Source organism: Ambystoma mexicanum, chromosome 4q (assembly GCF_040938575.1).
Source record: "Ambystoma mexicanum isolate Mex_15411 chromosome 4q, UKY_AmexF1_1, whole genome shotgun sequence".
NCBI lineage: Eukaryota > Metazoa > Chordata > Amphibia > Caudata > Ambystomatidae > Ambystoma > Ambystoma mexicanum.
Genome location: NC_090928.1, coordinates 927,420,988 through 927,446,717, shown reverse-complemented (window position 1 = coordinate 927,446,717; position 25,730 = coordinate 927,420,988). Strand labels below are relative to the sequence as shown.

Here is a 25,730-nt window from a genome sequence, read left to right as displayed (position 1 = left end):
TTCAGTTAAGCTGCTGACATCCACAGCTCAGCCAGTTTTGTTATGAACATGGTTTTGGGCTCTTTCTCTTTCCAGATTTAGTATGCACGCAAGAATACATTCTGCCAAATGTCTGCTGGTGTTCATTGAGATTTTTGAATATCTTGTGATGTTTAAAATAGGCACTTTGAGCTTGCATTCAGGGAAACAAAGGTGATTTTAAAGCGCTTTTTTAGCCAACCGGCACTGCTGTTTTTCCTTTGGCCCACATTTCACTCATTGCACTCCTTGCCCATCATGCTTGCACTGGTGGGTGGCAGGTTAGGTAACCATTTTGGTGTGCGCACAAACTGTGCGGTTTTCCCGGATTCTGGCTCAACTGTGGTCTTTTCCACCATCTTGGATTTTCTAAGCCCACAGCACCAAATGTTGCAGCAAAATAGTCCAAACGTGGGTCAGGACACCCAACAGAACACACTTTTCAATTTTTATGCAAGTTTCCACAAATGTGCGTGTTTAACATGGGGACATGCATGTACATTTTCACAATTCTAACAGTCATGCATTTTCCGTAAAATCACATTTCTTGCCATTCCTTTGCAGAACATGTCACAAGGTTTTGCCGCCTCTTAAAACGTGCAGCCAGAAATTACATGAACCACTGTCATTTTTATATTTTTCACCATTTTGACTAGCAAGTTATAAGTCTTTTAAAAAGTGTTCTTTGTTAATGTTCAGCGACAGATGGTTGCTTGGGTCTGCCTCTTTTTGTCTCCTTGCAGTCCAGGAGCAGGCGCCTCCTTGTTTGTTCCTTGCAGAGGCCATTTACGACCCTCTTCACACCTTGAGTTTCTTGAGCTGCAGCTTGCCATTGTTCCTTTTCCCTCTGTAGACCAAATGCTGTCCCAACCTAGCAATTAATGCTTCCCCGTGAGTTCCTGCTGAGGGAAGGCCTTCCTTCTGTGAGAAAAACCTGCTATTCCAGTTTTGCAGCTTCAGCCAGGTTAATTTAATTGTTAAATTTGTTTGGCTTTTCCTTAGCACAAGACAAACTTGTTGTATCAAACAACAAATAGAATTTCCATTCAAGATTTTAAACCTGTGGGATTGAACACAACTATAATATGGGTTACTATCAGAAATAGGCCTCTTGTATTGCAAACATTTGACTTTCAGTTTATAACATGTTAAAGTTTACTCAGGAAGGCCCCTGACAGCTGTCATCACAGAGATTACTTTTACAAATCCACTGACAGGCCACTTTGCTGTGAAAATCTCTTTATGCTCTTAGCCTTTCTGTCATGATGCCTGCCCCCGGAAGACCAGACCAGGCCCAGCAGCCCCGGAAACAGGCATCATGCCACTTGGAGCCTGCCCAAATGCCCCAGTTAGGGGCTGTTTGGGTGCAGTCCTGGCGCCATGGGCGCCAGGCTCATTATTGATAACTTACCTGAAGCAGACCATGCTGCATACTCACCTGAGACAGACCATGCTGCATGGGATTATTTTACTGAAGGGACTATTTTGTTACTTGGGTGGGGCTGTGGAAGAATACTTACCTGGAACTTCTTCCAAGGCTATTTAAACGACGCCCGGACAGCCACACGTGCTTCGCGTTATTCTGCTTGCTGCAGCGTAACGCTCACCGTGTTTTCAGCAGCTCCAGTCTTCATCCACGCCTGCTTCAGTCCTGGGACTCCTGAAACAAGAAGAAAAGAAGGATAAAGGTTAGAACAGGAGTTTTAACTTTAATCCTTACCTGAATCCTGATCCATCTTGCCACGGAGCTGAAAGACAGAAGTCTTTGAAGCATCGCTTCGCATTCCTACGGCGCTGCGCTGAACTCACCTGCTTGGCGGTACTTCAGCATTCCATCACGCTCTCTCCATCTCGCGGCCACCCTCCGACACCTAAGGAGACAAAGACAGCAAGGTGAGCAAGGGGACTCTCTAAGGCTATACAAGCTACCCCCAAGGACTTACCTGATTTACCACGGGGGGGTACTCACCTCATCTCGGGTCAGCGCAGTCAACTCTGCCTCATCGCCGTACCCCGACCCCTAAGGGGAGAAAGCAAAGACAATACAAGTTACCCCCCACAAAACTTACCTGATTTACCACGGGGGTCTCACCTCATCTCGGGTCGGCGCAGTCAACTCTGCTTCATCGCCGTACCCCGGCCCCTAAGGGGAAAACCACAATAGACTTACCTGAATCTTACCAATTGCCATTTGGAAATCTTCGAGTGGATTAATCGGAAACCTGCAAGGAATCTGACAGAGTGAAGATCAGACATTTGAACTCTTATGAACAATTGGACCTTAGAGTCAATACTGGAACTCACCAATTCCTCTACGCCAGTGAAGTAACTGGTCATTAACGCGCCCCTGCGGTCGACGCAGGATGGAGAGCTCATCCTTCCAAACCATCAGGTCAGACTAAGGAGGGGACATCAAGAGTGATCTGTGGGAAGACAACGGGAGTGGGGAAGGTGGGTTGACATTCAATTCCGCGGGTGGTTAATTCCCCTTCTCCTTTGCAGAAGAATATTCCTGCGAGCCAGACGAACTAGGCTGAGCGGGCCAGTCCAGTCAGTCATCTCGGCGCTACACGTCACGCTGGTGGAAACAGCAGCGGCCCAGTTCCAGTCGACGCCCCCGTGGGAACCAGGTGAGCGTAACACTTTCAGGACGTTGTAAGTTCACAGTGATTCCTTAAACTAAGTAAATGGTAGCACCCAGCGAGAATTTTGAATATTTGAAGGTGTTCTGTACCGGCATTCTGAAGTTTCAGAAGCAAAGAAAGGTGATTTACAGCAATATCTGGAGTTTCATTTAGCAACGCACTGCTTTTTCCTTCTGCACTCCACTTTCAATGGTCTCCGGTCAAAGGGTCGACTACAAAAGGATCGAATGTAATAGGGTCGACGCAATAGGGCCGAAAGGATTGAATGGTCAAAGGATCGATTCAAAAGGACCGAAAACAAAAGGATCACATTTTTTTTTATATTATATATATTTTTTGTGGTTTTCATATAGGTAAAAAAAGTGGTTTTTACCCCAACAAAATTTCGATCGTTTTATTTTCGGTCCTTTTGAATCGATCCTTTGACCATTGGATCCTTTTGAATTGATCCTTTGACCTATAACCACTTTCAAATGTTGTGGAGCCCAATTACACATTTCATTAGTGAGAGCTCTGTTACACCACTGACAACAGGCATGGCAGATTGGGCAGCCATCTTTTTGTGCATTGAAATGTGCGATTTTCAGGGGCTTTGGCACGCACAAGGGTCCTGCAGCCATTTTGCTGTTTCTGGCCCCACTATAACAGAGTGATGCAGCATAGAAGAGCAAAAGTGGGTCAATACATCCCACACCAATTAATTTTGTTAGTGGTTTATTTCTGTTTAAAAGTAATGTAAACAATTTCCGTTCCAGGACCATTGCACTGTCTACAAGAGCTTCCCGTATTACTTTTCTGCTTTAAGTTTTAAGGATTGAGTGTGATGTCTCACCTCTACTTAGAAGGTTCTGAAGGACTCTGTGGTGGAAAATGTTTTGCAAAATTAATTTTTGGGAAGGCTTCCTTGTGGTGACATTGCCATTTATATGTGATCTGTTAGCAGTAGTGGGCGATGCACTCATTTTAGTACATTTATTTTCATTTCTACATTTTGACAGAGGAATTACAGTTTCCTTACTGGTAGTTGATTCCCTTTTTGTTAGTGACTGTTTTAGTTCTTCTGTTTGAAGTTTCTGTACAAATTCTGCTAGGGGAGGATGGCTATTTTCTATGCTTTTATGTTGCGCTGATCTATTTCTGCGTCGTTGTCTACGTAGTTGCTGTTTGGTAGGCATTCTGTAGTAGCTGTTGGAGAAAAAAGGGAAGTGTGGGTGTGCAGAGTTTGAAAGGTATATGTGTGCAATGTGCATGAGTGGTTGAATTGAGGGTAGGCATTTAAATGAAAGCGTGTCACTGTGTAATGGGCTCTAACTTTCAGTTGGCAACACTACATTACTATCTGGTGGCATGATGACAATATACAGTGCGGAACTGTAGAGGTGAAATGAGTAAGAATGATGCACATACCGGTGGGTACTTGTGCAGATTACAATACAAGAACACTGCACTCTTAGGAAGACGTAAAATACTACAACGGTACTGTACTTACTTTGTTGGTTGTTTATAGTATGTTTATTCTTGGTTGTATTTTGAAAATCGCACGCCAGTGATTTCAGGATAGAGGTGGGTCCAGGAACTGTATAAGAGGATGGTAATTAAATATGTTTGGTAATGGCACAGTGATTGCATTTGGAGAATACATTTTATCAAAGTGTAAGAGGTAGTGTGTGTAGAAATTGATGGCTTACTATTTGTTGTTATGCATTCAATGTATGCACTTGCTTTAGCTCGGTAAGATATAATTGCAGACCTTTTTCTGTGTGATTTTTACGAGTTTGGTATTTTTCGTTAATGGGGGAGAAGGTTGTAAAAATGAAAGAAAGAAAGAGGAGAGTAACCATTTGCATTTTACAATGGCAGGTATGTGTAAATGCCAACTTTACTAGCGCATAGCAGTATAGATGGCATTTGATGGTCGGTGATGGGAGAAATTACAGTATGCTTTTTCAGTATGTTATGGAGGTTAAGTGCCAGGTGCCCTGTTGCAAGACACTTATAACATAGTTGCAAATGTCTCGCATAAAAACTATTGTTACCTTCAGGTTATGGTGATGGGTGGCGATGTGGATGCAGAAATCGTAGATAGCATTACAGTACTTTGCCGTGGAGGTGCTCCTCATTCACAGGACACTTGCACTCTGATTGTTTTTTACGGTTAGTATGTAGTCTTGAACAGAGATGATACTGTTAGATGCAGAGGTCTTGGCTGTGATTGGTGGATGCGTGTGTGATTGCTTAACCGTACCCAATGAGGGAGTGCTGGAAAAAGAGTACTAGAAAGGGAATAAGGACTGCCTCTGCTTTACTGGACCGCGGCCCTCACGGTCGTTGGGGAAGGGCATGTGCCACATGGTGTCCTTTTTACTATGCTTGGTATAGAAATGGGACTGCAAATTATCCATTCAGTTGTTGAGGGTGTCCGTATCAGGAAGGGGTGGTAACATTTCTTTTTCATTGCTCTTTCCCGTGATCATGGCAGAGATGCAGAGAGTGAAATTGCTCATTGTCGGTGATGCGTTTGTGGGTGACCTGTATACATAAGCCCGGGGGGCGTTGATGAAAATGTTGGTGTGGAAGGAGTACACACTTTGTGGTGTAGTGTGCTTCTGCAAGCACAGTGCAGAGATGTAGCCACTTGGAGTACTGTTGACATAGTAATTCTGCATTGTGAAGCACTGTATGTGGCTTTTCGCACTGCTGCAAGTTTGCTCGGTGAACTGAAAGAGGTGCTGAAAGCAGTGATGCGCCTTTTTCCCACTACAACGTTGGTTTTCTCATGCATACCACCAAGACCAGTGTGGAACAAGAAGGAAAAGTGTCTTGTGAACGGCAGCATATCTGTTTTTCAGTTCGATGCACGGATGTTCTTTTGTGCCCATGTGAACCTTAGTGCTTTTAATGTGAGGTTTGTTGGTGGAGCTCATTTCTTTTTGTCTCCCATTGAAAATGCTGTTGTGTTCCTGAAACTACAAGCTATTTTGGAGAAACTTGTGTAACAGTGTAAGGAGGAGAAGAAGAGAACAATACGCAACAAATAGAAACAAAATATTTTTTTTGTTTTGAAGCACTTTCACAAAAAAACTTTTCACAGCCACCAATAAAGAGGGATACTCTACCCAGCTTCACATGTGTTCCCGCACCCATGCTCAAAGGACAATATGTCTTTCGACACTGCAGTATTTGGAGGTGCGCACGTGCCATATTCTGGTCTATTCACGGTTGATTGACATGGAAATGGGACTCTGCAGGCATGCGGATTGGTCAATAAGGTTGTAATGTGCAAGGTCAGATTGTGCCAGAAGGTGTGTTTGCAAATTGGATAGCACATGTATATGGTTATGGCTGTGCCATGCAGTAGGCAGAGTGTATGGCTTTTGGCCGACTCTTGGACACATTGGGTAAAAGTGTATGCAGAACGCTGTGGAGTGGATGCACACCTTGGGTTCCATAATGTCAATGTCCACTGGTACGGAGTCTGTGGGATGCAGTGGCTGCATGTGGCTCCTCTTTGTGCCAGTTTGGTGAAGCAGAATCATCCAGACATTATTATTATTATTATTCATTGTGGTAGGAATAGTTTAGGACATGCCACTGACATCTCACTGCAGTTTTCGATGAAGGAGACACTCATTTTTTATCGCATTACCCAGAGATAGGCGTGGTTGCGTTCTTCCTCTTTTGACCCACAAATGAGGCACAATGTGAACAAGGCTGTTCCCTCCTTTTTGCGCGACGTTGGCATGTTCTCATTCCACAATGAAAACATTACGTTTCGTAGTACCAACATTTTTTTATCAGATGGAGTCCATCTTACTGATACTGGCAACTAGCTATTTCTGCGTAACATCCAAAATGCATTGCAGCGCTTCTTAGAAGTACAGCAAACATTTCCCCAGTAGGTGTTCAGAACTTTAAACCTTCCACCCACAAACGGCACAAAAAGGCTCTTTTAAGAGCCACCACTTACTTTTGGGAATGTGTGCACTCGTTGTGACGGAGCAACGCTTCACATTTTTTGTCACACTGCCCGCAGAGCTATTAGTGTGCGCGGGGACATGCATCATTTCATTGGCATTCTATTTTTTAGCTGTGAAAGGTGGCTCTGAAAAGATCCTTTTTATTTTATTTTCCCTTTTTCATTGTTTTTGCAATTATCCTGTTCTCCCAACACACAATACAGAAGGAAAGGTAAGGGAGATTAGGGAACAACCACAAGAATAAGAAATGGCAAGTGGAGACAGGAAGATGTTGGGTGGTCGTTACTTAGGTAGTGGGCACTCCTCATGCTCCTGGACCGAAGCCTGAAACACTTCAAGGTTGCTCTCCACGTCGCAGTACATGCACAATACAGTGACCTTTGAAAGATATGGGTCTGCTGCGTTGCATATGGCCTCCAAGGCGGGTGTAGAGATCTGCTGCCCCATTGGAGTGTCCCTAGTGGTGGCAGGAGCAGATGCAGAGAATGTTGTAGAGGAAATAAACCTAATGTCTTGTTGGAAGGGGACAACCCTACAAACTACTGCCTTGTTGTTCGCTTTTAGGTGCCGTTGCATGGAGGTGGTGCCGTAGCTGTACAGGCCAGGTTTTCCGTGAAGGAGTACTGTCTTGCAATCAGTGCATCACACCTGGTTCGTACAAGATTTGGGCACGTCTCCTAAGGTGGTAAATAGTTTCCACACCCACGACTCACGCTGGCTGTGGGCAATGGCGAATTCCTCTACTTTTATCCTCGTTCTGCTCTTGATCTCAATCTACATTACCACGTCTGTTCCCTTGTCCAGGCCCTTCAGAAGGAGATGGTGGTGAGGATCAGAGTGTGGGTGCTGCTGGGTTGGAGGCAATAGGAGCAGCCATGGTTGCTCATAGTTGCAAAGGTAATCTAGCAGATCAGAATTGCTCACAAAGCAATTTGAGCATAAAGCAATGTGCACCGCTGGTCTGCTCCGAAAACCAAACACAGAATGCAGAGAAGTTAACCTCTGGGTTGTGGTCGCTGCTGTGCAGTACTTGAAACTAGACAGCGTCCCTAAATCTTTTCTCCAAAAAATTAGATGCACAAGGGCAGAGTGTAGGACCTCTATACGGATGTACTTTCATAGTTACACTCCATACATGGCAAAAAACAGTACTTTTCCAATGTGCAGGGGCTCGGATCGTGTCTGGCAAATAAGGGCCCACCTGCAGCGTGGGTGCGGTCCCATGGTGGGAATGTTCTCTATAGGGATGGCTGTCCACGGGACGAGTATTGAGCGGAATACTTTGTGCGCTTGTGCATAGGTGTCCTGTGGATAGGGGTATCCCAGACTAATTCACAGTGCTACACACGTATGCCAAACATTTTGGAACAAGCTGGGTGTTTGTAGGGTACAGCAGGTGAGATGTTGAGGTGCACAGCTACCCACAGCATGTGGTGTGGCCGCCTTGAGCTAGTTAACGTACGTTACAGGTTATTTTTGGATATGTTGCACAGGGGCGGTATTAGCACGACACAGAGGCAGAGATATGCATGCGTGTAGTTGTGCAATGGACAAACGTGTTAACCCACCACCTAATTACAGGTGGTTCACAAAATATGGACATGCGGTCCATAGTGGCGTCCTATGGAAGCCTTCATTGTGATTGCAGTTAGGCCGGGCAGGTGCGGTGTCCATAGGACACCTCCATGTTGCTTACTTGCGGTCATCTCCACCAGTACTGTGTCCTGTAGAGTAATAACGGGACTTTGAAAACAAAGGAAAAATCAAAATAACAATTTACATGTGAACCTTTAGTTCCACACATTCATAGACTATTAGGAAAGGGAAGGGGTAGCAGAAAATGATACATATACAGGGGAAGTAGGGATTTGTAGAAGTTAGTCCTGAGGGGAGGAATGGATTGAGGTCTCAACAAAACATCACTCATGACACTGCACTTGCGGACATGGTGGACTGGGAAATGGGGAAGGGGTACACGTGCAGGTCGAACAGTGATATTTTATTTTCTCCATGATATGTCCTTGTACGAAATCTTTTAAGGAGGCAAAATTGTTCACCAATTCCTCCATTTTGGAGTCCAGCCTGTCCAGTTTCCTATTTACAGTGTTTTCTTCAATTTCTGTGCCCATATGTTGTTGTGGAAGAGGTGATGTATGTCCTGCATTCCTTTCATTCGCCGTATCTTGAAAGAAAAACACATGTTTGGTATACATGAAGCAATATATCGTTATTGTACTTTTCGCACTGCGGTGCCTACCAATGGGGGTTTCTATAGTCACTCAATTCATCATGCGGAAAATTGTCTTCCAGCCATTCTAGGGTGCTTGCCATTGACTGCGGTGCCTACCAATGGGGTCACTATCGTCGCTCATTTAGTCATGCAGGAAATTCTCTTCCAGCCATTCTAGGGTGCTTGCCATTGCTGCGTACAAACAAAAAAACCAACATGCTTTTCTACTATTGTACACTGCAGGACGTGTGCAATTATAACACAAACTTTGGTGTACTTGCCATGTTGCAGTGACGTCTGCTCTCGGTACTTTGCAGCACTAACTCTGGCACTTCAGTCTTCTTTCCTATGTAAAGCAGCAGTGCAGTAAACTTGCAGAAGGCGCACGTTACTTCTCTTGTTTGGTGCATTCCATTATACTGCATACCTTATGCCTGTGCTTTGTTTCTTTCAAAAGCACAAAATGTGCAGACCTACCACATTTTTCTTTCAAATTCTCCTACATGGTGCGGTTTGTATATGGTCCTTGTCTTTGGTGCATGTTATCACTATGTAACCCACGCCTGCCTTTCTGGGCACCTTGGATGCTGTCTGCTGTTCGCAACCGTCCATAGTGCACGACCACTGTGGCCATTAACATGGAGCTAGCGGATTAAGTATGCTATAAAGTACATCCATGCAAACTAACAGCATGCTGGTAAAAACCTGTGAAATTCCGTGAAAAAACTTTGATAAAGGGACGTCATGGTTCGCCTTTACTGAAAAAATACAAGGAAGGAACGTTACAGTTAAGGTGGCCTACTAAAAAACTATCAAATTCAGTGGAAAAAAAGTTGTTAAAGGTACGTTCTGGTTCAGTTGCCCTAAGAAAAACCTACCAAATTCAATGCGAAAACTTTGCTAAAGGGACGTCATAGTTACTTTGCAGTAACACCCTGTCCATATTATGCTTACAAGTAAAAACGAAAATCCCCAGAAATTTGCAAGTTATGGTAAACTAAGCAACCATAACTTGCGCCACCACTGTGCACTGCTAAGTCTAAGACCCATGACATCAAAGATGACATCACACATGTCATTGATGACATCACATGTGCCTTTAGTGTTCCATTAACAGCCTCACCAAGGGTTTGACGTTATAATGTTGCCATAAAACTATCAAATTTCATTGGGAGAACTATCATGACATGCAAAGTTCATTAAGCAATGCATTGATGTACACACCACTGCATTCCACCGTTCTTTCCAGTACATGACCCTTGTCATGTCGAAACGTACCCATTGTCTGCAGCATGGACCATAGAGGTCCAATATTGAAAATCTTGCGATTTTGAATGGTAAAATGATGAATGCTTTCATTTCACAGTTTTGCTTACTGTGAAACTTGTAATAAGTGGCTACCTATGCCTCACTTCATGCATAATTTTACTACTACACAGAAAACACACACAACAACAATTACAAATATGCGCCTATATAGAACAAGTAAAGTAAGCAAAAAAGCAGCAGCATTACCAGAAAGTGTTCATAACCTAGCTGATTATCTTCCTGCACAGAAATGATTGCTATATTTCACTCTTGCTTCTTCCCCTATGTTTATGTATCATATGATGTGCCTGACCCCTAAGGAAAATAGTGTAAGAACATATGAGAAGGGTAAGTTCTAGAAATATAGTACCTTTTACTTTTTTGTTTCCGGACTGTCAGTGAAGAAAACCACTTGGCCTAGAAATGTCGGAGTCCGGACCGGCACAAAGGTCCAACAGGCCTGGCGAAGTGAGTCATTCCCTCGGGCTATCTGAGACTGGACATCAGGAGAAGGGAGACTTTCACCTGGTCCGCCAAGAAAGTATTGTGTGGAACTTTACTGGCCTGGGGAAGGGAGTCACTGCCACGAGCTATCTGAGACTGGGCGTCAGGAGAAGGGAGGTATTTTCCTGGTCCACCAAGAGAGTATGGTGTGGAACGTTACTATCCTGGGAAGGGAGCCATTCCCCCTGACAACGTGTGAGACAAGAGACTATTCCAAGATTTGGAACTGTTTCAACTGATCTGGAACCAGAACCCAGGAGAACGGAGTCATTCTCCTAGGACCAGAACAGTACTTCCTTATTCTTTCGTTTATAAGGGGCAGAAGTCATGTTTTTCTTGCAGAGATCCTGACAGTTGCCTTTGTTCTTTTGTTGAGGCAGGGAAACCTCTATTAGGAATAGGGACAGATAGGTTTTATCTTGCTTTCTTGTTTGAGTAAAAGTTGTTAGCCTCAAACATGCCATCTTTGTGTCAGCATTCTTCTTTTGCACCCCGAGGGCCTGATTCACAGAGCACTTTGCAATGGGATTGCACCATTATAAAAGGCTTCTGTGAATCAGGCCCTTAGTGTTAAAGGAAGCCAAAGTAAAAGCACATGTGTATGGTGAGAATCCCATTGTGATTGTGGTGATCTACAGGGCAAGTTTGTGTTCAAAGGTTATAGCACAGTCAGTCGAGTGTATGTAACTAATATTGGCGGGAACTTTTCATGGAGCTGCTGGGCCGTTTTGGGCTTTAAACTAGATCCCAATGTGCCAGAGTAGCTATACAATTGCAGAAACAATGAAGTTGCAGAGGTCAAGGACCTGGATGAACATGAGGTAGCTAGGTGGGCCCCCAGTGTTTTTAAAGATAGTTGTGAAGTATGAACGAAGCAGGTAAATCCAACCGCTTTTCTCCAACTTATTTTCTTAGTGGATGCTTGTAAATGCCCCTCTCCACTGCTAGGCCAGTTGTCCCTAGAGCTTCCCAGAGGACCACACTTAAATGGACAGGCAGCATTCTATTACATCACAATGGGCAGTAGCTGAGGAATAGAAAGTAAATAAACATGTTTGAAGTATACAAGTTGTCAAGGGTAAACATGTTGACAAGGAGACTGTTGGCCTGCCTCCAGTAGTTCATGGAAACATGTAATGAAATGACAGTTGGTCTAACTTTAACCTATATACATTTGTACATCAGTAGTAATGACTCACATTGGTGTACAAATATTAATTTTAGGAAGGTATGATGTTTCCAAGGTTTTTTTTTCATAAGATTAACCTCAAGAAGGGTGCTGTTCCCTCCATGCAAAACTCGGGGCTGTGCCAATGTCCTTTAGGAGGGAGTTTGAATTGGAACTTGACAGAATGGTAAGCGAGGGAGTAATTAAGTGCACTGATGCCTCAGCATGGGTCAGTCCCATTGTGGTAGTCGGGAAGAGCAATGGGGCTATCAGGCTCTGTATTGACCTGATGGATGTGTGCAGTAGCACCTGGAGCATTTCAAGTGCCGATGGAATCACCAATAATGATCTCAGCCCCAAATAACCGGAAACACTCAAAGAAAATGGCAAAGTGCTACTTTATTATCAGCTCAATAAAGCAGGGCAATCTGGCGAACAACAGTTTGTAGTGCACGCACTCAAAATATCTGGCTGATTATACAAAGGCTTTATACCTCAATATATGCGTCAGCTATGATTGTCATCCTACATGGCAAGCTGTAAAACCTATTGAAGGGGGAGGGATTGGTTAAGGGAACATATGTACCTATATATTATATGTGTTAGTGCCATCATTATCTGATAAGCACGCCTTCAACTACCTCTAAATATGTATAATACAGATTATAGCAAAATACCAGCAGCGGATTGGCTTCTGCAACATTGTATTCCATGCTTCTGCATAGAACCTTATTATTGGTTAGCATTCACTCCCAACCTTGCACTTCCGGCTCGTTTAGCAGCACGTAAGCAAAACGAAACTCGGGTGCAGAGAACAATATCAGACTACTACCCACTTTCCCATTATCTCTCATCAGTCAGGCCCCAAGCCAAGGCTTCCTCTTTGTAGTTGACCTTGCCGATTGTTCGCTTCTGTGGGACATTTGTGGGAGTGTAGGTACACCATTATCTTCGTCTGGAGCTTAACGAATAGGCCTTGTTTTCGAATTCTGAATCACATGTGAGGAGACCACAATGTTGTCCATTCCAACCTTTTATTTAATGCTATTTAATTCAGTTATGCTGGGTGTCATTACTCTTCTTGGCCTCTGGAGACTTGGTTGCTTTACTTCACATAGACTTTCTGCATCCTTGATTGTCCAATACTTGGTACTGGTAGATGTTTTCTTCTCTACTTAATCTAAGAGAAATATGTCTTGTGTATATGACTTATCTCCTTGTTAAGCAACTTCAATTCAGTACTCCCCTAGCAAGCTTAGAGCAACCGGTATGCTTTTAAAACATGCAGAAATACTTTTAATGTGATTTACAATGAAGTGAAAATATGCTAAAAATGATTTTAATTCCCTATAGGAGATTCAGGGTAGGTGATAGCTACTTAAGATTGGTTCAGGTCAACACTATCAGTGATTCATGGGGGATTATCAGGTTGAAAACGGATTTCAGCAGTTGCAAGCAAAAGACAGTGATTTTGACAGGTGGAGAAATTTGATTCAAATTGCAATTCGCTGCACTTTTTCCGAGGGCGCCGATCGCGATTACGGGAAAACTATAAGGAATAGAAAGTCGGCTTCGGCTTAGTCGGAAAGCACAGGATCTTAGCTTTAAAATGAAAGTTAAATCTCGTTCCTAGCACATACGGACCAAAAGATAGGGACGTTTTTGTGGAGGTAGATTTCCAGAAATTAAATAATGATTCAGAATGGCAAATGACACTTTCACAGCTTTGAAATCACAGAATGAACACACGATTTCTAATGCAGTTCTAAATCGGTGGAAATGGTTTGAATTAGATTATTTTAGACTAAGAGATTGGTTTTGCACAGTTCTGGCTGAGTACTCACACTATATAGGTCAAGGTCTGGTCAGGTTTGGGCTTCACTCGCCATGGACGGTCTCTGGTACTGGTTCTGCTCACAGCGATCTGGTCTGGGTCTGCTATGGGCACTGCACAGCGGTCTGGTCTGGTCTTTGGTTCTGGCAAAAGTTCTTGGCACTGCACAGCGGTCTGGTCTGGGTCCCTCTGGATACAGCACTGCTTTCTGGGTTCTGGCACAGGGTTCTAGCCAGAATGAAGCAGCACAGCCCGGCTGTTGAAGAGTTTAATTAGGTTGCAAAAGATTTTGAGGCCTGCTGAAAAGGATTCAGCTTGTGGATCAGGCCTCTCTGCTACAAAGTTCTGGAATCTGGAGTCTGGTTTTCTAAGTTCTGGTCTCTGGATATTGTCTGGATTTGAAGTCGTCCGGCAAAGTGCTTCGCAAGAAAATGGAAGCGCAGTACCTACCTGGGTTTCAGTGGGTCTTTTTATGTCTTTTGAAAGTGGGTGGGAAGGCTGACTTTCTATGCCCAACCCTCTGAAGATCCTGACAGGTTAGCGGATTTTCTGTGCTCTCACTGGAGAACAGAGTTGTGAGTCATCCGGTGTCATTTTTATGGCATACAGAAAGAACACTCCCCTTGTCACTTTGCACACATCTATTTTTGATCCAAATGCGTATTTATGTACAATTTTTCTAATATTGTATGTCCAGTTAACATATTTTCTGTAGCGCCAAACCATCCGATCCCTGTCTTTGTAAGATGGTGTGTTCACTTCTGACATAATTCTGCCCTTTTCATCCAGAACGCAACCTCTAAACCGTTCCAGAATTTACACAAATGTGCACAAGGAATATGGGCATCAGATGATGAAGTGTCAGATTTTTAACATAAAGACACTTAGTAACATCCTATTTTCCGCTACTACTCCCCAGAACATACCACAGAGTCCTAACACCTCTTAAAATGTGCACAGAAAAATCACAGGAATAATGATATTATTTACATAATTTTGACACTTCCGTACTATGTATTATCCATCTTTTTAAAATTATGCTCTGGCCCAGATGGGTGTGGTTTAGGTTCCAAAGCACATGGGGGAATTTCTGTCTGTCCCCGCCTCCAGCTCAGGTGGCTCCCAGAGGCAGTGCCCCTCCCATTTCCTTCTAAGAGGAAGCCATTTACGACCCCTGATTTAGCATTTGCCTGAGCCAAGGAAAGTTCATTGTTCTGTTTTCCTGCAGTCCCAGGTAATCCTCCCCTAATTCAATCAAAGAGGTGTGATCTCCTTTTGGTGGGAACAGCGGAAGGCAGCCAGGCCTGTGAATGCAGTTGCTGGGCAAGTTTCAACTCCTGTCGGGGGTAGTTGCCGAGCAGAATTCCATCTCTTCAAGCCAGGCTTCAGCTAAATGTCACTTTTGTTCCAGTTTTCTTCATTCAAATCAAACTTACGATTTTTACACATGCAGCTAGAACGCTGATTCTAAGTTCAAAACTATGACATTTAAACAGTTGCAACCTATGTGACACTCAAAGTAAATCACTCATTTATTTTAAACATTTAGATTTTAGTGGTTTTAAATCCAATTTCACTTAAGCTGCTGACATCCACAGCTCAGCCAGTTTTGTTATAAACATTGTTTTAGGCTCTTCATCTTTCCAGATTTTATGTATGCACTCAAGACTACATTCTGCCAAATGTCTGCTGGTGTTCAGTGAGATTTTTGAATATCTTGCAATGTTTGAACTAGGTATTTTGAGCTTGCGTGTCAGAGAAACAAATGTGATTTCAAAGCACTTTTTGAGCTAACAGGCACTGCTGTTTTTCCTTTGGCACCACGTTTCACTCATGGCGCTTCTGTCCCATCACGCTCGCACTGATGGGTGGCAGGTCAGGCGACCATTTTGGTGTGCGCAAAACTGCGTGGTTTTCCTGGATACTTGCGCAAATGTGGGCTTTTCGGCCATCTTGGATTTTCTAAGCCCACGGCACCAAATGTTGTAGCATAATGATTCAAACGAACGTGGGTCAAGACACCCGACACCCTTGACTCCCTTTGTGCCTTGCAATTATTCCTTGATGTGGCATCCTTGATCCCAACCCAATAGATATTCTTTGTTAATCATACAAAGCTGTTTTTCCAGCATCTCCTGACTCTGCAGCCCTGGTCTGTCTCTGAGGTACCTGGATTAGTTTTAGCTACCATCACAAGTCTGCCGTCCATCTTATCATCATGGCTGCTTTATTTGCGTTATATTTTCTTCTGCAGCAAGCTTCTGTAGGTCTTGTCTACCTTGCGTTTCTGTGTATGTATGTTATGCTGTCTTAACTTGTAAAGCACAACATTCACCCAGAGGCATCATGGCACTAGCTCAACAGATGGCAAAGGACAGCAAAAACCTAAACATTTTAATATAAAAAAGGTCTTCAAAGTATGACGGAAATCTATGTATATTCACTTCGTCTCTTCTCACTTATTTCTTTGGTGCACATGATTTCTTTGTATTCGATTACATGTTTCTCTTGTTACTTCAGTTGCATCTTTATTCTTTTAGTGTTTGTATATCATTTCGGTGCATCTTTGTATCTCCATGACGTCACTTTGTAGCTGTCAAATTTCTTTTACAGCCCTTCAAATTTCAGTGATTCCTACAAATCTCCTACTGCCCTTTCAGTTCAAGGGTACATTCAATACGGTTGGCTCAGTGCCTATCGTCTCTCATACACTCGAAGCGGTATTGAAAAAATACCTGGTGTCATGCACAGTGTTTTCCTGTCCTTCATTCAATAGGTCATAGGTGAGGGCCGAGTTCTGTCAATGAAGTACACATCTGCTCCTCTACAGATGTCGATGGGAATGTCATCACGGAGAGGTCTCCCCAACCCAAAATTGATGAGTTGATCACAGGCTTTGTTGTTTCAAAGGTATATTCTCATTTGGATCTTAAACCAGCATAACATGAGATTTGCATGCTGATCAGATTCCTACCACATTCTCACATATGAGGAGATGTTCAGATGTGTTAGGGTGCCATTTGGCCTAGTCTCAGCGGCCAGCCTGTTTCAGAAGGTGATGCGCAAAATATTGTGTGGTGTGGATGGATTACAATTTGATCAGGATGACATCTTTGTGTGGGGCTGTGACACAGATAAACATGATATTAGATGGAAGACAGTATTGAAGAAGTTGAGTGATGCTGACTTCACGTTTAGAGAAGTGCACATTTAGCAAGACCACAGTGGAATACTTTGGTTACAGTTTATCTGGGCAAGGTGTACGACCCAAGGTCCGTGCGGTTTTTCATTGTGGAAATGACTCTGCCCAAGAATAAGATGGAAATGGCCACATTTATAGGCCTGATTGAGTATTACTCCAAGTTTGTGAGGGGGTTGGCAAACAAGACTGTGAAGTTGAGGAGAGTGACCATACAGGGCAGTCAAGTTTGAGTGGTCGAAGGATTGTGAGGATGTGTTTGTGTGAGAAGCAGGATATCCCACATGCAGGGGTTCCGAGAAGGAGCAAGGACCATGCTCTACTCTGATGCCTCACAGTTTGGTTTGGGTACAGTCCTCCTGCAGGAAGACTGTGCAGGTGAATACTAGTGTTTGCGTCTTGAAGGCTCAAAGAGGTTGAATGCTGATACTCTGTTATCGAACAGGAGGCCTTGGCGGTTGTGTGGGCCATCGGGTAGTTTTGTCTGTACTTGTATGGATGGGCATTTGTGGTTCAGTCTGATCATGAACCCATGGTATCCATATTTAACAAGAAAGAGTTGGACGGTGTCTCAAGAAGGTTCTCAATGTGGATCGCCAAGCTCCAGTGGTTGGATTTTATTGTTGAACATGTTCATGGCAGAGGAGAATGTTGTTGCAGACACTCTGTCCAGGAACCCAGTGGTTGATGAGGATGAGGCGGTTATGCTATTGAAGGATGTCTGAAACATGCTCTCTGTGGAGGATAGCCTGAGGAGAGTGAATGGGTGGCGGCGTGCCTGGAAGATGAGGTCTATCAAGGAGTCAGATGATTCATCGAGAATAAATGGAGGGTAGGTGATCAGGTGTTGAGTGAGGGTATTGGTGAATTCAAGAGGGTGAAGGCTGTATTAAACATGCAAGGAGTGTTTGTCAGCAGGGGACAAAGGTTACTTGTACCAAGTGGGATGAGGGAAACTGTTGTTGACTTGGGTCATAAAGGCCATATGGGCCTTGGCAGGACCAAGTCTATAATTTGTGTGTACTTTTGGTGGCCTGACATGGACGAGTTTATTGAACTGCGTTTCAAGGAGGGTGAGGAGTGTCATGATAGTGGTAAAGTTATAGAGATCATCGTCCTCCCCCGCTCCCCCCTGTGGTAGTTCTGCAAGATCCCAACGTGCATTGGGGAATGGTAGCAATAGATGTGCTTGGTAAGCCCTCGGCGAAAGGGCGACTACTGTGCTGTTTTGCTGTTCTGCTGGGTCTGCGGCGAAGGCGGCTGAAGGCTCTGTCGGATTGATCGGGCCAAATATTACGCCTGCTGCTGCCCTGATGTACGCCGAGTCCCTGACACAAACTGTCCCAGCAACCCCGGTAACACAGACTTTTATGCACCTTGCTAAGACTCGCGCACCAACCAAGAAATGAATTTAAATGGACGTACACCCTGGCTCTGAGAAGACGGCTGCAGCTCTCTGCGGGGAGCACAACTCAGCAACTGTAAGCACTCTAAGCACACAAGTCATCGCTGAGACAGGCGGTGCCATCAGCCCAATGGTCGAGGACGATGCCAACAATGTTGAAATAAACGTTGATTCTGCATCTGATTCGTCAACGCATATGGCTTTTGAGCAGCGTCCACCACAAAACCGAACTAACAGTACTAACCCTACTTTAGGGTCAGTTTGTTTAGATAGCTCGGCGGACAATGCCCATTACGTTAACCATGGCTCAATGGCAAACTTAAAGCTTGATCTTACGGAAGAGGCACTTGTGTCAACGCCGGTTAATGTTTACATCCAAAAACACAGCGTATTGACGAAAGTCGTTCGAATACACTGTGTTCTGCGGACTCTAATACTGTTGAGGTTGGTGTAACTAACCTCATGGAACTAGAAGATTGCAATAGTAAATCGTGTGAAACACACATCAACCCCGAGACCATGGTCGATAGTGATGGAGGGGATTGTGTCATCACGAGCCCACTACCTTCTTGTTGTACGTCCACTGATGCTGTAGCTTTATTGAATCACGACGGCTTTCTTGGCAGCGATGTGCCGGTCACACCAACGACAAAAACATCAAACACCTCATGTGTCGAAGTTCCTCAAAGAGACGATCTGATCAGAGAGGTACTAATTCTCTCTGCATTACCTAACTCGGAAGGTCGCACTGAGGTAGTTACCACACAGGGATCGGGGATCCGTAGACCTTCACTAGACATTGCTAACAAGCTAATTACTGATTTAGCATTAATGACTAAACTCCAACAAAACCGACATGTTGAAATAGTGAACCAAGGCTGCATGGCATTCAAAAACGAAAGGTTAGGACAAGTGATGCAAGAAGCGACACACAGTGGCTCACAATGTCACACGTAGAGTTACCGTTGGAGCAAAACGCAGTTGGACTAACACAGATAGCTTATCACCGCTGCATTGCTCTCAGGTAAAAAAGTCAAAAGTTACCTCCATTTCAGAAATTCGCAAGGATCAAACGAGTCACCAGTCCTCCTCATCTGAACACGTTGAACATTTCAAAACCGCTAGACACCAACACTTACAAAACACTTTTGTCCCAGAAACCTCTTCGTCTGACTCCTCGATCATGGAGCGCCCTTACCCCAAAATTAGATCTTGCAGATGCTCAAATTCCTCAAAACAAGTACGTATGTCCAGTAAACAAGAGGTCCCTCGAAATTCACCTGTCTCTAAAGACCTACAGGCTGTTATCATAGCATCTATGGGAATTTCTATTGCGCCTTTTTTGAAACTCTACGAGCAGATGAATGAAAACATAAAAGACCTTTCAACCTTAACTGCGCTTCTTAACACAAACATAATTGAACTAGAAAGAAAAGAAACGAAATACCAAACTAACCTAACCTCTACAAATGACAAAATTGACCGTATTATAAACTCTATCTGCAGCTTTATTGCAAACAATAATGAGGACAAAAAATTGCTGGCAGAAGTAGCTCGTGAAGCCTTAAAACTTTTCAAAGAGCACCCTGGGAAGTCGGTGTGTAACACATACTTGGAAGCAACTGCCACAGCTAAGGCGCCTAGCGATACAGACAGTGCGCTTGATGTAACAGTCACAATACCGCAAGGAAATCGAAATTCGACGAGCTCCATTCCTGCCACCAAAAAACAAAACATAACGACTCAGTTGGATAAGAACTCAGACAAGGTTGGTGGTCCACACTTACAGAAGGAGTGCGCTGTCCCTGTGTCTAAAGTGTGCAATAAAGACTCTCCCTTGCAAATGTTAGCCACATTTGATGAGATGGTTGGAATTAGTAGTCAACCATGCAATCCTGCAATTGCTGATCCTCAACTGGCATCTTCAGGAAGTAAACCTGTCCCCAAGCAAAAAGGTGCAAACGATGGTATAACACCGACAAGACTGAGTACTGTGCCGACCTCCGTTAGTGTGGAGGTATACGACATCTTTAAAAAATCCAAACGGCTGTTGTCAAAGCCAGTATCTACACTCTGTTGGGAAGTCCGATAACTGCGAGAAAAAAACTCAAAATGTACTGCCTAATAAAATGAGACGCGGAAATGGTTCCAGGAAATTTCTTCGAAACTTGAAAACAGTGAATCTAACAGTCTCTGGTATGAGATGCAAATTCTCCGACTTTGCTAACTCAAACGCTCTCCAAAGAATTGGAAACACTAATGTCAAAACCAGCTCTCCCGAAAGAACTTCGGATGATGACCTGGATTTGGTAAATCTATCTATATATGAGGATGAGGAAGAAAATCAAGTAGACGAGCTTCTAGACCTTGCAAACAAGAGCCTAGCTTTACAACACGCAGGAGTGGAAGCCACTTATCCAGGCTGCAACATTGAGAAGCCTCAGTCTGACGTCTCACTTGGTACTCAAAAATCATCAAAGATACGACGTACAAGTACCATCGTCAGTGCTGCTGATATGATTTCAGAACTGAACAACGAACCAGATTCACCATTTGTAACAATGGCTGAAAGATGACTCAAACTGGTGTCCACGAGCTCTAAGGACCTCGAACTTGTAACATGCCAACCAAAGGACTCTCATATGTCCACAAAAAAGGTTGCTGCTACGATTCCCGAAACGAATGATAAACCAGACTCACCTTTTGTAACACTGGCTGAAAGGCGTCTCAAGCTGGTGTCGAAGAGTTTGAAGGATTTTGACTGTGATTCCAGCCATGTGGAGGTCTCTGATAAGCCCACAGAAACTGGAAAAAGTGGTTCGACAAGCTCAGGACGTTCGAACTATCAACGTCAATTTGTGTATAGACAGCTGAAAGATGAAACAAATCAAGTCCTAAAAACATGATGTTAAAATAAAAAATAACAAAAAAGGAATCCTCATTCAAAAAACTAATTTTGGAAAGACTTGATTCCTGTGATAACTTGATTCTAAATCGGCAATATCTATCCAAACTATTTTATTTGATACCGAGTTTGCGAACACTCAATTCCGATGACGTGAAAATAGTGGAGTTTCACTGTGAAGAAAGAAACGATTTGTGACTCTGCACCTCGCTATCAAAATTATTTGAGAGATATTGTTGGGCGCGGTACCGGCACTTCTGTCCCTAGGTTTCGACTTATATCCACAGAGCCTAGTTGACAAAATTCCTGAGCTTTCTTCAAACAATATATATGATAAAAGCCAGGAAAATTTAAAGAAAAGAATAACTTCGAGTATAAAATCCAAAGAATACAAAGACACAAAACCCATGATATCAACTAGAACCGAGACTAAATCTAAGGACACAGAAACAACTCAGTTCTACATAAATGACCAAATTCAAATAACTGTTGAAGGTCTGAATAAAAATATCGGGTCAACTCAAAAGAACGATGCAGAAAATGGAAATTGGGCATGGTTGGCTGCAAACCTAAACAACAAAAACCATGATTAATGCTTAAATCGGAGTTCGCCTCAGTGCCTTAATTTCGGATCATAGAACACACAGGGTTTTGTTCACTTATTCAACTCCCCTTGGATGAGTAATCTAGATCTGATTTGTCTACAAGAAACTTGGCTGACAACCTGCCCGCTGTCGCCTGCTTTTGAGATAGTGGTAAATCCAGCAATTAAACCACCCAAAGGTAGGCCGATGTCTGGCCTTTTGATAGCGGTCAAAAAAGATCGCGGACTCAGAATTATTGAGACAGAAAATGTTTCATCATACATACAAATCGCCAAAGTGAGTATTATCTCCCTCGACAAATCAGAGTCCATGTACATAATCAATCTTTATTGGAATCACACTACAACTGGTGTTGTTAAGTTTATAGATCAGGTGACCTCTATATTGGATAACCTAATGGAAAATTCAAGCAGACCATCGATTCTTCTTTGTGGTGATCTTAATATAGACTGCTTGAATCTGAACACTGTGTCAAAAATAAACTCCTTGACTCATAAGGTCAACGAAAAAACGGGACAGCTTTGGATGAACGAAATGATTTTGAGAAACCTTACACTTTTGAATGGGAACACACCGGGTGATATTCCGGCACATCCCACATGGAGACGTGAAAATCAATCCTCAACTATAGACTATCTTTTCGTGTCTGAAGACCTTGCAGCCAAAGTACACCGGCTCGAGATCACCAAAATGAAACATAGTGATCATGACATGTTAAAGATGTTGTTCAATGCCTACAGTCAGCCATCCCAACAATTATGGCTTCACGACACCACGTACCGATCCGGAAGAATTCGCCTTAACTTTAAAACCAAAGATATAAACTCGGTAACATCTGCTTTGGAGGGCACTCCAGGTGAGACTGAATATCAACACTTGTTGACTCAATTTGTGGAACGCAAACAAGGCCTTAAACAACAGAAAACGCAGCATAAATACAAGTTTGATCTACACGTATTGCAACAAAAACAAACTCTACGTAAAGAACTAAGGATGATACCAAGAGGTAACAAAGAACTATACGATGCAGCTAAAAAATGTATAACACAAAAATACAGAAACTGGAGAAATAATCACTATGCTATAATCTTGCAGAATGACTCCGAAGAGATGATGCGCAATCTTAAAAACAAAAACTCCGCAGAATTTTGGCGTGTAATAAACAATCTTGCCGCCCCACAAGTAGCATTGCCAGTATCTCCAATTCTTCAAGAAACTTGGGTAAAACATTATACAAACTTGTTTAACACAGTTGAAGTGGAAAATAAAAGTACAACTGAGGCCAGACCCCCGTGGACACTGGAGTTCGACATAAACGACATTACAAACTCAATTAAGAACTCCAATGCATCAAGAGCTCCAGGGCGGATGGCCTCAGGAACTACGCAATGAAACAAAACCCGAAAGAATGGGCAAAGCTCTGTTTACTCCTCTTCGAAAGAATAGAAACGAAACGAGCTACCCCCAGATCTTGGAAAAATGCTATAATTGTCCCGATTTTCAGGAAGGGGAACAGACTGGACCCGAGAGACTATCGACCTATCGCCCTGTTAGATGTAATAGGAAAAATCTATGCAACTCAACTACAACAGATGTTAAAATCGTGGGCACTTAAAAGTCATCGTAATGACCCACGACGAGCAGGTTTTGTTAAAGGCATAGGTTGCGGTCTTAACACCCTTCTGCTGAATCTCTTAAAAATGGAGTCAATACGAACTAACACTGCCATCTATGTTGCATCTATTGATTTTTCACACACTTTTGATAGTGTTGATCGCCACATTCTGTGGGAGAAACTTAAAGCTTGGAAGTGTCCAGTGGATCTTATAGACGCAATAAAAGAGCTCCACTCTAATACCACTGTGCAAGTCACACTCGACCAAGGAGGCTCCTTATCTCCTTTGATTCCAACCTATAAAGGAGTGAAACAAGGATGCCCCTTGGCTGCAATTGTGTTCAACCTCTTTATTTCTGACATAGGCGACGCATTAAATGAGGTAATAGCATTTCCACCTAAAATTCACGGCTCGCAGTTGGGTTATTTGTTGTATGCTGATGATTTACTACTCTTGTATGTTACACCGGTCGGCCTACAACGAAAACTAGATGCCTTAGAAAGATATGTAATGAAAAACAAGCTCTGTCTAAATAAGAAAAAATGCGAGGTCTTGATATTGCGCAACCTGTCAGCCTATAAAAAGAGATCAACCCAATATGTGTGGTACTTGGAAAAAATACCGCTTCGGATCTCTACTCACATAAAATATTTGGGATCCATAATAAGTGCACACATAAATGACAATCCTTGGGTTGAGGCCACCAAAAGAAAATATCAACAACTGGTTTACCAGGGCGCGATCATAAACAAAAAATTCGGAAAATTTTCCATAAAACCTGTGATACATTTTTAAAGACAAAAAGTAATACTGACCATGATCTATGGTGCTGAAAACATGTTTGGTTGCTCACACGAGTTATTGAACACACTTGAAAACAACTTTTGGACCAGAGCGTTACACATCTACACATCTCTAAAGGATGTCCGACTAGTAATATAAGATTTGAACTGGGACTGACTTCCATACAAGCGAGAGTTTGTTGGAACACTTTAACTTTATACAGGAAGTCACAGCTTTCTAATGCAGCCCCTCCATTCAAAATACTACACAAGCCGGACTCAGAGCCCGAATACACAATGCTTGCTAAATGGAATCGGCAATGTTCTGAAATTTTGGATGCAAATGACATTGACATTACTACTTTACTTAAAAATCCTGATAAGGCCAAACGTAAACTATGGAGTGCGGACTGGCACCAAACCTGCACTGACAGATCTAGCTCTCGTCTCTTAAGAGATGTACCACCAGAAGCAAGAGAGCTAGATAAATTACAACCGTATCTGTCACAATTTCCTGATCAGAACTTAAGATTATTATATCTGCATTTTCGACTTAATCTTTTCATGACAAAAGACCGTATAGGTACTTGGCTACTTAATGAACCTGCTGACTTAATCCGTCGTTTTTGTAAACATTCGATAGAGACACTAAAACACTTGACGTTATTTTGCCCAGAATTTCGCTCTTTGCGAACTAAGTTGTTCGGACCGCTTTTTGAGGCACGAAGTACCTATACGGCTGAAGATTGGTGGAAAGTTATATTTGAAGGTGCTGACCGGAAAATTATGTTTGGTTTAGTTCAATTTTTGAAGGAATTGAAAACCCGTCTAAAAGAGCCGATTCCGACATTAGGAGGGAACGATTGATAAAGCGTCTAATAATGTATGTTCGGTGGAATGAAGTAGGAAGAAGTGTATCTTGTTCTCTGTTTTAAAGGTTTTCTTTTGTAAACCATATAAAACTAATAATAAAAAAAAAATTAAAAAAAATAGATGTGCTTGGACCACTGAATTATTCTGGCTCCAGAGATAGACAGCAAATCCATCACAACCACCACGAAACTAAGTGGACCGAGGTGGGGGTTGTCAAGTATGTTACTTCTAAGAACCCGATCAATTGGAGAATGTGTTCTTGAGAGGTTTGCCAACACAACTGATAATGGACCACAGTTTGTATTGAAGGAGTTCCAGTTGTGGCTTTAAGAAGAAGGTTGTGGTACACAAAAGAACAGCCATATACCACCCTCAGAGCAATGGATGTGTGAAACCGTACAGTCATGGACGGCATCAGGTTGTCAGTGCGGAACAGTAGAGTTTGGCAGGATTTGTTACAGAGAGTGTTTCAGTACAGGGTGACTCCCCACCCCAACACTGGGGTTTCTCTGTTCAAACTTATGACATGGGTGCAAGTGTAGAGAGTTTTTCACTAGTGATTGGGTGAAAGTCAAGCTGCCCAGGAAGAGCAGAAAATGTGAGTCACATTTTCTGGACCAAAGACAGTTGAGAAAATGTGTGGTGGTGCCTTGCAGTCTGG

The 25,730-nt window shown here is 43.1% G+C and overlaps 1 protein-coding gene across 5 annotated transcripts in view; it reads left to right on the top strand.

Moving 5' to 3' along the window:
• Nucleotides 1-25,730, top strand: part of EML4 (EMAP like 4) — a 1,387,551-nt gene that overhangs the window by 1,187,244 nt on the left and 174,577 nt on the right. The window lies entirely within an intron of this gene.